The 10665-nt window shown below is 38.6% G+C and overlaps 1 long non-coding RNA gene across 2 annotated transcripts; it reads right to left on the bottom strand.

The window, feature by feature from the left end:
- Positions 1–284: 284 nt before the first annotated feature.
- Positions 285–8077, bottom strand: LOC113305405. Of its 2 annotated transcripts, XR_003338497.1 has the most exons (4): positions 6622–8077; positions 5919–6002; positions 4668–4776; positions 285–354 (listed from the first exon to the last, which is right to left on the bottom strand). It is a non-coding gene; the product is annotated as an uncharacterized LOC113305405 (long non-coding RNA). The 2 variants fall into 2 exon arrangements; XR_003338496.1 differs by lacking the exon at positions 285–354 and having other exon boundaries at positions 4640–4776.
- Positions 8078–10665: the final 2588 nt, after the last annotated feature.

Genomic DNA, 10665 nt, shown 5'->3' with positions numbered 1-10665 from the left:
AAAGCTCACATCTATTAAGGTAAAATCTTGGTTCACATGAAAGCTCATACACTAAGTTTTATCACTGGACCTAAGTCCACATATAAAAAAAATCCCTCATAAATCAGGGTTTTATTTAGTTTTCAAAACTAACGATCGAACGAACATACGTTTGATAAAACAAGGGTTTTCCTACAAAACTCACGCTAATTTATACACATGTACAGAATTTCAACATGATCAAAACATGAACAACTCATGAAATCAACAAAAAAAAAATTTAGCCGCGTACCTGGTCGGCGCTGGCCGGAAGTTGGCCGGACGGTGCTAGCTCCGTTCGGCAGCTGGTGGTGCGCCGGCGAAACCTCATGTTCTCTGCTGGACGTGAGGAGAGGGAGGAAGAGATGATGGTGGTCGGCCGTGGAAAAAAAAATAGAGAGAATTAATACCTTTTATACCTAATTTTATTTCCAAAACCTAATTCCATAAGGATTTCCCTTTTGGGTCCGACCCGTGAATCCTAACCCAACCAAGGTTCCACCATCGAACCAGCGGTTCTACACGGTTTTATGTTCACTGGATGACGCTCTATTATGCCACAAAGGTTTCCGCTCAAACCATGGTTTGCTCATTCAGTCGAAATCCGGTAATATCTTGTCTTATGACCAAGTTCAATTACTTATTTTTATTTATACCTGGAAAATCACCATTCAATGCTGACTGAGAAACATGACTGTTACTCACTAAGCAGGGGACTTAATGTAGATGGTGGATTTTCGAAAAAGGGTAGAATTGTAAAACTATACTCCAGATTCGGAAACCGGATGAGTATTGAGGCTCATGTCTCTCATTAAAGCGTGAAATCTCATGCCATAAATCTCTGACTGAGAAGGATATCTCTCAGAGTACGTGTAGATGTGTAGTCTCTCAGCTGAGACCGCGGCATATCTTATGAAAACTGAGCAATTTCAGTAATTACTCCAGATCCTGCAATCGGATGAGTATCGAGACTCATGTCTCTATGCATGAAAGCTCATGCCACCTCTGATGGAGAAAGTCTCTCGGAGAAGATGAAGATGTGTAGTCTCTCAGCTGAGGCCACGTCACATCCCATACTGTATAGAATCGAAAGATTGGTCGGCTCCTAGACAGCATGTCTGCTAGTATAGAGCGACAACGTCTTCGGGATGTAACCAGGGTTTCCCCGACTATGCAAGAGGAATATGACACTCCAGCAAGTTCATATTGCTCAACCCGCAGATAATTAATGCTCCTAGACAGGAAGCCCTTCTAGTGTAGAGTCAACAATTAATTATCTCAAATCGTCTAAATATCCAGCAATATTCTACGAGTCGTCAATTAATCGCCAGAATATCCAGCAATATTCTACGATTCCTCGTTATATTTCGTTACTTCAATCTGTGGTTCTTCCCAGCAGAATTCCACAGGTTAGTAATAAATATCCGACGAAACAGGCATCTGAGCATCGAATAAGCCTGACGAAAATGGTGCAAGTGTAATTAGTAGATAATGCACCGACCAGCATTTTGAATGCACGAACGAGCATTTCAAAAATACGAACGAATGAGGAACCTATGCAAAATAGGGAGGGAAAATAATAATAATAAAATATTAAGCAAAAGCGCCAGGGGACTAGGCTCACCAGCCGGCCAGTCATGTCGTAACCAGTCTCGCGCCCAATTTTATATTTTATCATCTTTTTATTATTTTCACGATCTCATGAAAATCCTCTCGTTCGAGCAAAATTCGTTTATTTCAAAGAAATTATCTAAATCACATGATTTTATCAAAAAATAATAAAATTAGAGAAAGGTGTCGCGGGACCAAGCACCAGCCGGCCATGTCTTGGCCGTGACCGGTCCCACACCTCACGTCTCCATTATTTTATTATTTCTCTCAAATTATGAAAATTCCTTGATTTTATGAATTTTTCCTAAAATCATGAAAATTACCTAAATTCATGTATTTTATCCAAATCACATGATTTTATTAAAAATAATAAAATTAGGGAAAGGTGTCACGGGACCGCCGGCCGGCCGCATGCCTTGGTCATGGCCGGTCCCACACCTCACGTCCTACTATTTTATTATTCTTTCTCAAATTATGAAAATTCCTTAATTTTATGAATTTTCCCTAAAATCATGAAAATTACCTAATTTCATGTGTTTTATCACATGAATTTATCAAAAATAATAAAATTAGGGAAAGGTGTCGCGGGACCGCTGGCCGGCCGCATGCCTTGGCCGTGGCTAGTCCCACACCTCACATCCCATTATTTTATTATTCTTTCTCAAATTATGAAAATTCCTTGATTTTATGAATTTTCCCTAAAATTACCTAATTTCATGTATTTTCTCTAAAATCATGAAAAATATTAAAAAATTAGGAAAACTTGTGGAACCGGGCTCTAGCCGGCCGTCCATGCCCTAGCCGGTCCCACACGCCCACTATTTTATTATTATTTGGTGTTTGTTTTCCTGATTTCATGAAAACTCCCTGATTTCAACAAAATATCTTGGTTTTTAACAAATCCCTTTGATTTTATGAAAAGTTATCTAAAATCATCAAAATTACATAAAATTGGGAAGAGTGTCTTGGGACCTGCGCCAATAGGACGGACGGCCATGCCACAGCCATTGCCTGTCCCACACTCTCATTCCCTATTTTATATTTTAATTTATGTCTCTAATCTCATGGAAGTTCCCTAATTTCGTCAAACTCTCCAGTTTCATGGAATTTCCCTTAAAATCAAAGAAAAATACATGAAATCACATAAAACTAGGGAAAGCATGTGGGACCGCGTGTCATCCGACCGACCATGCCCTAGCCGTGGCCGGTCCCACACCTTGTGATTTCATGTTTATTTATTATTTCCATCATCTCATGTATTTTTGCCGGTTTCAGCAAAACCATGGATTTTGCATATTTTCTCCAAATGTTGCTCAAACGTGCATCAGAAAGTATCAAAATTCTCAAGACTGAAGCACGAACATCATGGTGGCACGGGCATATCCTCTTGACCGACCAAGGGTGACCCTGAGGCTTGCAAACATCTCGTCCCGCGTGCTTTAATGATTTTAACCTATTTGCTCAGTTGCTCATATTAGGTTCGAACTCTTTCCAAACAATTGGATGTTCGCTCAAACGACCATCTACTGGTCCCACGGCCACCAAGATCCGGTCTCATGACCTCTTGGCCGGTCCCTCATATTTTCCATAAAACAGGTTTTATGATTTGTCGCTCACACGAGCATTATTTCAGTAAATGATTGAACCAGCATTTAATCATTCTTTCACCAACTGGTCCTCAAGAGACTTTGGTGTTTTGCTCATTCGAGCATCTAGGTGTTATATGGTGAACCCGTCATCCCATGTAGTCGGTTTCATGTGATTTGCAATAAATCATTATCTCGGTAAAATTAGGGTTTTGAATCCAGAGCTTTGCAGAAACGTGATTCTGAGTAGATTCGAACACTCTGATAATTTTATGTTGATTCCATGATTAACATTCATATTTATTTTGCTCGACTCAGCAGTCAGTAACTTAAATTAATATTTTATTTGGTTCAGCTACCAACAATTCATCAAAAGAACAATATTTTTTCAAACTAGCAATATTTGCTCGAACTAGCAATATTCGCTCGAACCGGCAATATTTACTCAATTATCAATATTCGCTCAGATTAGCAATATTTCCTCAAATCAAAGAATATTGGTTCAACTTTCAATATTCAACAATCTAGCAACACAGTTTTGCTCGTCTTAGGTTATAATGATACCTTGTCCCAGCAGACACGTTAAACTCATGAGTTTCATAACATTTGCTAATCATGTTCGACTCAGCGCTACATGGACTCATCGTCCCATAAAGTCAGCAACTGACTCCACAATCACGAGATTTCAATCGTGTCACATGGGGGGATATTAACTAGGGTTTTGGTCTGGCGGTCTACAACACGTGTGTTCACCCACGATGAGAATGTGAGCAAGTCGTGCAATCAGTTGGACGAATCAGCAAAGTAGTGGGTGGAAAGTTAACCAAGTCTCCGCACGATGAGTAATTGGTTTTAACACGATTTCCCCATTTCCCATTCTCTGATTCCAGCAACTGTCACACTTCATGGGATCATGGTGTTTTCAACTCCGGCACTATAAAATGTCTCTGGATCCTGATTTAAAGAACCACAGTTTTCGAACATTCGAACAACATTTCGCCAAAAAAGAGCAATTTCTCATCAAAGTTCATACAGACAATCTGTCGTCTACACGAACTCACAGAAATTACTCTCAATTGAGAAAAATTCAATCATTCAGAGCATTTTCACGCTGAGTTCACAACACACCTACAATCTCAGATCACCATTCATCTCACGCATTTCTCAGCTTCCCTCTTACAGATCAACCCATCCTCTCTTGTGACCGAATTGACTCTGGAACGGCCATTGTTCTTGGTTTAGGCCGGGGTCTTACAGATTGATCTCTCGAACTTAAAGCACTCCCTTCTTGCAGTGCATCTGTGTGAGGTTCAACATTTCGCTCGGTTCAAGGAGTCTCCACACGGTCGACTCTTCAATTCCGTAAAAACCAGCAAATCGTTTTCCCCCATCCACAGGTACTCATGTGAATAATCATCAGTTTCGTAGTAATGCGAATAAGGATTTCCATACCTGAGACGATTTTGTTCCTAAATCTCCTGATATTGTGGTCCATACATGTATTCTCCGAGAGGCCTGGACACATCCTCTCGGTAAAATGTCATCGCAGCAACAAGAGTACCTGAAAAGAAATGTGACGCCCCAAATACTAAACCTGCTTAGCTAATAGGATTAAAATCTAATATAGGCATCCAATCCAGATTATCGATCTTAAGAACCATACTCACATAAAGTGCTAACAAACAAAAGCAAACTATCTGATACAGTATACTTGAAATGTCTCTTATGTTATATGATTAAATAAATATGTTGTTTTATAGAATAATGAACGATACACGACAACACTAGATCGATTACAACACTAAGCTGCGAAAACGGATATCTTGGCGCACTCCAATCTGATTACTGAAACTGAAGTGGGAACGAGTAAGCACATCATCCCAAAGGGATGCCCAATGGAAACAAATAACTCTCATGAAATCACTAACATGTTTTTCAGTTCTAAAGATAAACAGTAACTGAAAGGAAGAGTAATGAATCTAAGCCTTCCGCAATTCATGCAACAAGAAGCAATTATTATCCTAACCTCGCCAAACTCATTGGAGAAGACGACGCGAGAACAATCCTAATCAATAATAATAACATCATCCACATAGAGTGCCCATACAAACCATGATTCAGAATATTACCATCAAGATCAGAAAGTTAGTTAAACAAGTATAATATGCGCACGAATGATTTCCCCCAAATAAGATAGTATATATAATATTAAGACGGAAGGGAATCCGCCATACTAAGTAATATCAAAACGGAAGAGCATCTGCCATACTATCTTAAGACAATAAATTAAAAGGATATAATATTCAAAAGGAAGAGCATCCGCCCTACTAAGTAATATTAAAACGGAAGAGCATCTGCCATACTTTCTTAAGGAAATAGAATTAAAAGATATAATATTCAAACAGAAGAGCATCCTCCCTCCTAAATAATATTGTCGACGGAAGAGCATCCGTCTTACTTAACTTAGAAAGGAGCCGTGGGGAAAACACAGACACTCCTCGCGAGGAAATCTTACAATGCATATCACAAACAAACATATTCATAGTAACCATCGTACATACAGATACAACGTAAATAACATACTCAAAGATACAGGAATAAAACATCAAAGTACATGCAATCATGCACTCGGATAGTAAAGACTCATCATGCTCGCAGATAAAAGAAAGCTTAATGATTACAAGAAGGTTACATAGTTCCCACCTCTTTTGATGACAAGCCTCTCCTACTCGAGATCCACGATCCACTGGTTCATCCTTTGAATCGATCGTTGTTAATAAAGACTAACTGTTAATCACACAAGAACTCTAAGAATCTATCCAAAAAGGCTCATACAAGTCTAATTAATGATTTTAATCCCATTTATGACTTACACCTTTTCATTCTCTATCTTTAGCATAGCTAAGGTTTGCTAATTCAATTAGATTGGTTCTAAAGTCCATTAGCTAACTCTATGAATATCTACAACTTTGTAGAAGAAACTAAAGGCTAATTCAAACCACAAAGGTCCATTTCTTCAATTATAGGAAAACTTATCCTAAGCCCAAGTCCACTAACCAGCCCAATCACTAAGGTCCAGTCCATCTGAGTCAACTAACGGTCACTGATAGTCAAAAGGGTCAACTAACAGTTCACGTCAAGTCAAAGTCAAGGGTCCACTAGTCAAATCGGTCAAGGTCCACTGAGTCTAAGTCTGGTCAGATCTGGTTACTGAGTTAACTCAGTCAGATACATTAAGTCAGCTAAACACATTGAGTCAGCTAAACTGACTAGGATGACCAATGAGCCTAATTCTATTGTAGCTATAAGAACACAACCATCCTGATTCTAATCATTTAATCCGTACACAAACAATCCATTCAAACAGAATTCTATAATTTCAATACAACAATAATCTAAGCTTTACCTTGATCTGCATTGCAGGCTTTCACTAAAATCACTGCCATAACAGTACTACAACTTACTCCACCTTACACATCCTATCTTAACACTGCCAAATCAATATCATTAACCTCTCCAAAATCCTAACATTCATCTTTAACTTAACTATACTCAAATATCGGTCTTAACACACCACCATCATGACCCCAATTCCATTTACACATCACCTTCATTACAATCCATTCCACCTCACATGACCCGTATCATCACATGCAACTTGAATTGCAGTTGCAACCCACAAAACCATCTGCAGGTCATACTTAACTCAGCACCAACACCATCTCATTCCATCTGCAACCCATATTCAGTTCACCACCATCTGTAACACTAACTTACTACACTCACCCCCCTACTATATCCATAAGACTACTTCATACAGATATCACTCACACATCCACTCTGCAACCCAAGTTAGCACAATTACAATCTTCCCCACCAGTTCCATAATTTACAGCTGCATCTCAGCTCAACACCACACAAAGTTACTAATTTAGAAAAATATTCATCTACACATACCCCCGCACCTTACAACACCACCACAGTTAACTCAGCTCAACCATTTCATTATCAATTCTTAATACCACCTTTTACAAATCAATAATCAATCACCCATAAAAAAATAATGAACTGAATAACCATATTGAATCAACTGAGAGAAACAATTACCTCAGGATGGTCCAGGTCGAGCAATTGAATCCAATTCTTCTTACTTTAACTCCATTCAGTTCCTCAACAGTTCAACTCGTTTCACAACACCAACACCATAAACCCCAATTATTTCTCAATCCTCTTTAGAACCCTAACTCACTGATCTTCCAACAAAACACTTCACATCTTCAATTAAGCCACAACCCAGTTATTCTTCATCCACCAACAACTTAGTTTACTTATCAAATCCATACAAATATACAATTCGATCTACAAACCCTAATTCTAGTCTGGGGAAGAGCAGAAACCCTAATTCCTCAAATCTTACCTTCACCGTAACTGAATCTTCAAATTAACATCACTAACTTCTTATTCACCTCATCATCTTCAAAACCCATCCTTCAATTTCATCTTCCAAATCTTCTTCGGAAATTATTACAAACCCTAATTTCCTCAATCTGTCGAATAAATGCTCTTCTTCGGAATCAACCCCATAACCTTACACTTCACATCAGATTCATTGAAACCCATATTTTAATCTTTTTTTATCTAATTAAATCAGTTCATCTTCAACCCACAGAACCCCAACTTCTAATTCTCTTCAATCCATCACTCCTTCTTCATGATTCATAACAAAAACACCTCCCTCATCATCTATATGACATCATCAATTGATTCTCTCAATTGCAAGCACAGAAATCAGCCGGAGAAGAAGAACATAGAAAGAAAGCGGGAGGAGAAGAAAGAAGAAGAGAGAAGAAGAAGAAGAAGAAGATGAAGAAGAAGACTAGAAGAGAAAATGATTTTCTCTATCGAATGGTTTTGAAATAAGACCAAGGATATTTACTGGGACACCCAGTAGAATGGATAAGGGCGGCCGGGTCGGTCCAATGGCAAGAAAAACTATTTTGTCCTTCTCACTATTCCGATAATTTCTTCTTCGTTCGGTATCCGAATGACACGCTCGAGTAGACAATTTCAGCTAACTTTTCGAGATCTATCCAGCGGTACTAGTTTCGTATCTAGATCGTTGTTAGATTAATTTCTATTAATAAAAATCTATATTAACTAAAATAATCATTAGCGGCTAAAACGTATCTTGATCATCTCTAGACTAGTCAAATAGCGTTGACGAGCTTGAGGTTCCTTCCAAGAAAATTCTAAAAGAAAAATATGAAAAGGAACTAAAAAGAAGAATCAAAAAGAAAAACTAAAAAAAAAAACCAACAACGAAAAACAAATCCTAAACTATGACTAGAAAATCAATGATATCAATCAGAGAGTACTTTGCAGCCACTCCCCGGCAGCGGCGCCAAAAACTTGATGGGTTGGAAAACCGACTTTGTTTATCCGCAAGTGCACAGTGTCAAAAATATAGACAACATCAAATGTGGTTCGTTCCCACGAGGAGTGTTTGTAAATTACTTCTAACTAATAAAATCAACTTCCTAATCAATATCACTTCAAAAGGAGATTTTCTGAAATGTATACTAAGAAACAAGCAAATAAATTGGATGCAAACAAAATTATCAAAGTGACGAGCAAGATGAGAAAAGGTTAAGGATCCGGGAATCCTTTATAGGCTAGGTTTACTTGTGATTTATCATGAGAGTCTCTATTTTACTCATGTAAAGCGGCAACACCTGGCTGCTTAAACATGGAGGATATGTCGTTAAGATTTATCGATAATCTACTAAAGATTGTTTGATCTCGACCTAAAGGTAGACACCCTAAACACTATGTATACATGGCATACAAAGTTGAAGAATGTTCATTAATATATAATCAATCAGGTCTCAACGGGGTTGTCTATAGCTTACCTATGTAGTATACTTGGAATAAAACATGAAAAGATCTATAAAAACAATTGGTGGGCCTCAAAGATATTATATTTAAATGCAAAACAATCCCCGGCAGCGGCGCCAAAAACTTGGTGGGCCCGGGAAAGCGTCTAAAATTGAAGCGAAATGAAACGGGCCTACAGTAATACCGCAAGTGCACGGTCGTCGGTTGTAGCTCGTGCAAGTACGGGTCGATCCACAGAGACTGGGTGTGTTTTGTAGTTTCTAGCTATTTTGGGCTCTAAATGTCTATTGTTGGGCTTTGAATACCCTTTGAGTAAATTGGGTCTAATGGGTTTGTTTTTAACAATGAAATGAACTGAGCTTGGGCTCAGTTGGTCTTGAAATGCACTAGGCTTTGGGCCTTTGATTGAGTTCAGGCTTTTGGATTGAGCCCACAGTTGACTGAATTGGGCTTTGAGCCTTAACCTAAACTGTGGCTGGGCCTTAATGAACTGGGCTTTGAGTCTTAATGAACTGGGCTTCAGTTTGTACAAACAATGGACAGTGGGCTTCAACTTTTGGTTCAAACCTGGGCTTGGTCTTGAACTGAGAACTAGGCCTTTAGTGGACTGAACTTGAGCTTTGAAGAGGAAGCAGCAGCAGCAGTAGGACTTAGGCCTTAACCAGCTGCAGCAACAGCAGCAACAGTGGAAGGAAAGCAGCAGGCCAAGGGGAAGACAAGGCAGCAGAACAAGGCAAGAGGAAGAAAACAGAGATGGCAGTGAAGCAAAGACAATGGAGAAAATTTACAATGGAAGCAACACAGGGCAAAAGCAACAGCACAAAAGCATTAGGAGAAGGTGACAGAACACAGCAACCACAAGCAGAGAACAATGCAAGTGAACCAAGGCCTAAGCCAAGGGCAGGGGAGATGAGAAGCTAACAGTGGTGACAATGCAAGGCCAAGGCAGTGGCTCTAGGCATACAAATGGAATGAAAAGAGAATTAGCTTGCTATGAGCACTAATCTCTCCCATTGCTCAATCAAAACAATGCATCCTAAGCATACAAATGGAATGGAAAGAGAATTAGCTTGCCATGAGCACTAATTTCTCCCATTTCTCAATCAAATCAGTGCACTGAGGTTTCTAGCCTAACATTCCACTAAACATGTATCACATAACAGGTACATTAACACTACAAATCAGGAGCATTTACAGTGAAATTAAACAGTGCAACATTCTAATTAAACTATCCTAACATAGATTAAACAATGAAACATTAACAAAATTTACAAAATAAAATTAACAGTAACACAGACAATTAACAGCAAACACTAAGAATAAAATTGAAAATTGAAATTAACTGAATTTGAAATTAAAACTAAACCTAAACATGGAATTAAACAATAAAGTATGGAATTGAAATTTGGACAGTGGCAGCAAATGAAGAACCCTAAAAATTAACAGTGAAATTAAATTAACCTTGAGAATTAAATTAACCCAATTAGGGGGTATCTCGGCTAACCAAGAACAACTTTTAACATCCTACATCAGTTCCTATTTATAGTTTACAACA

Source organism: Papaver somniferum, chromosome 1 (assembly GCF_003573695.1).
Source record: "Papaver somniferum cultivar HN1 chromosome 1, ASM357369v1, whole genome shotgun sequence".
Taxonomy (NCBI): domain Eukaryota; kingdom Viridiplantae; phylum Streptophyta; class Magnoliopsida; order Ranunculales; family Papaveraceae; genus Papaver; species Papaver somniferum.
The sequence above is the reverse complement of the archived record's forward strand: the minus strand, read 5'-3'. Positions and strand labels throughout refer to the sequence as shown.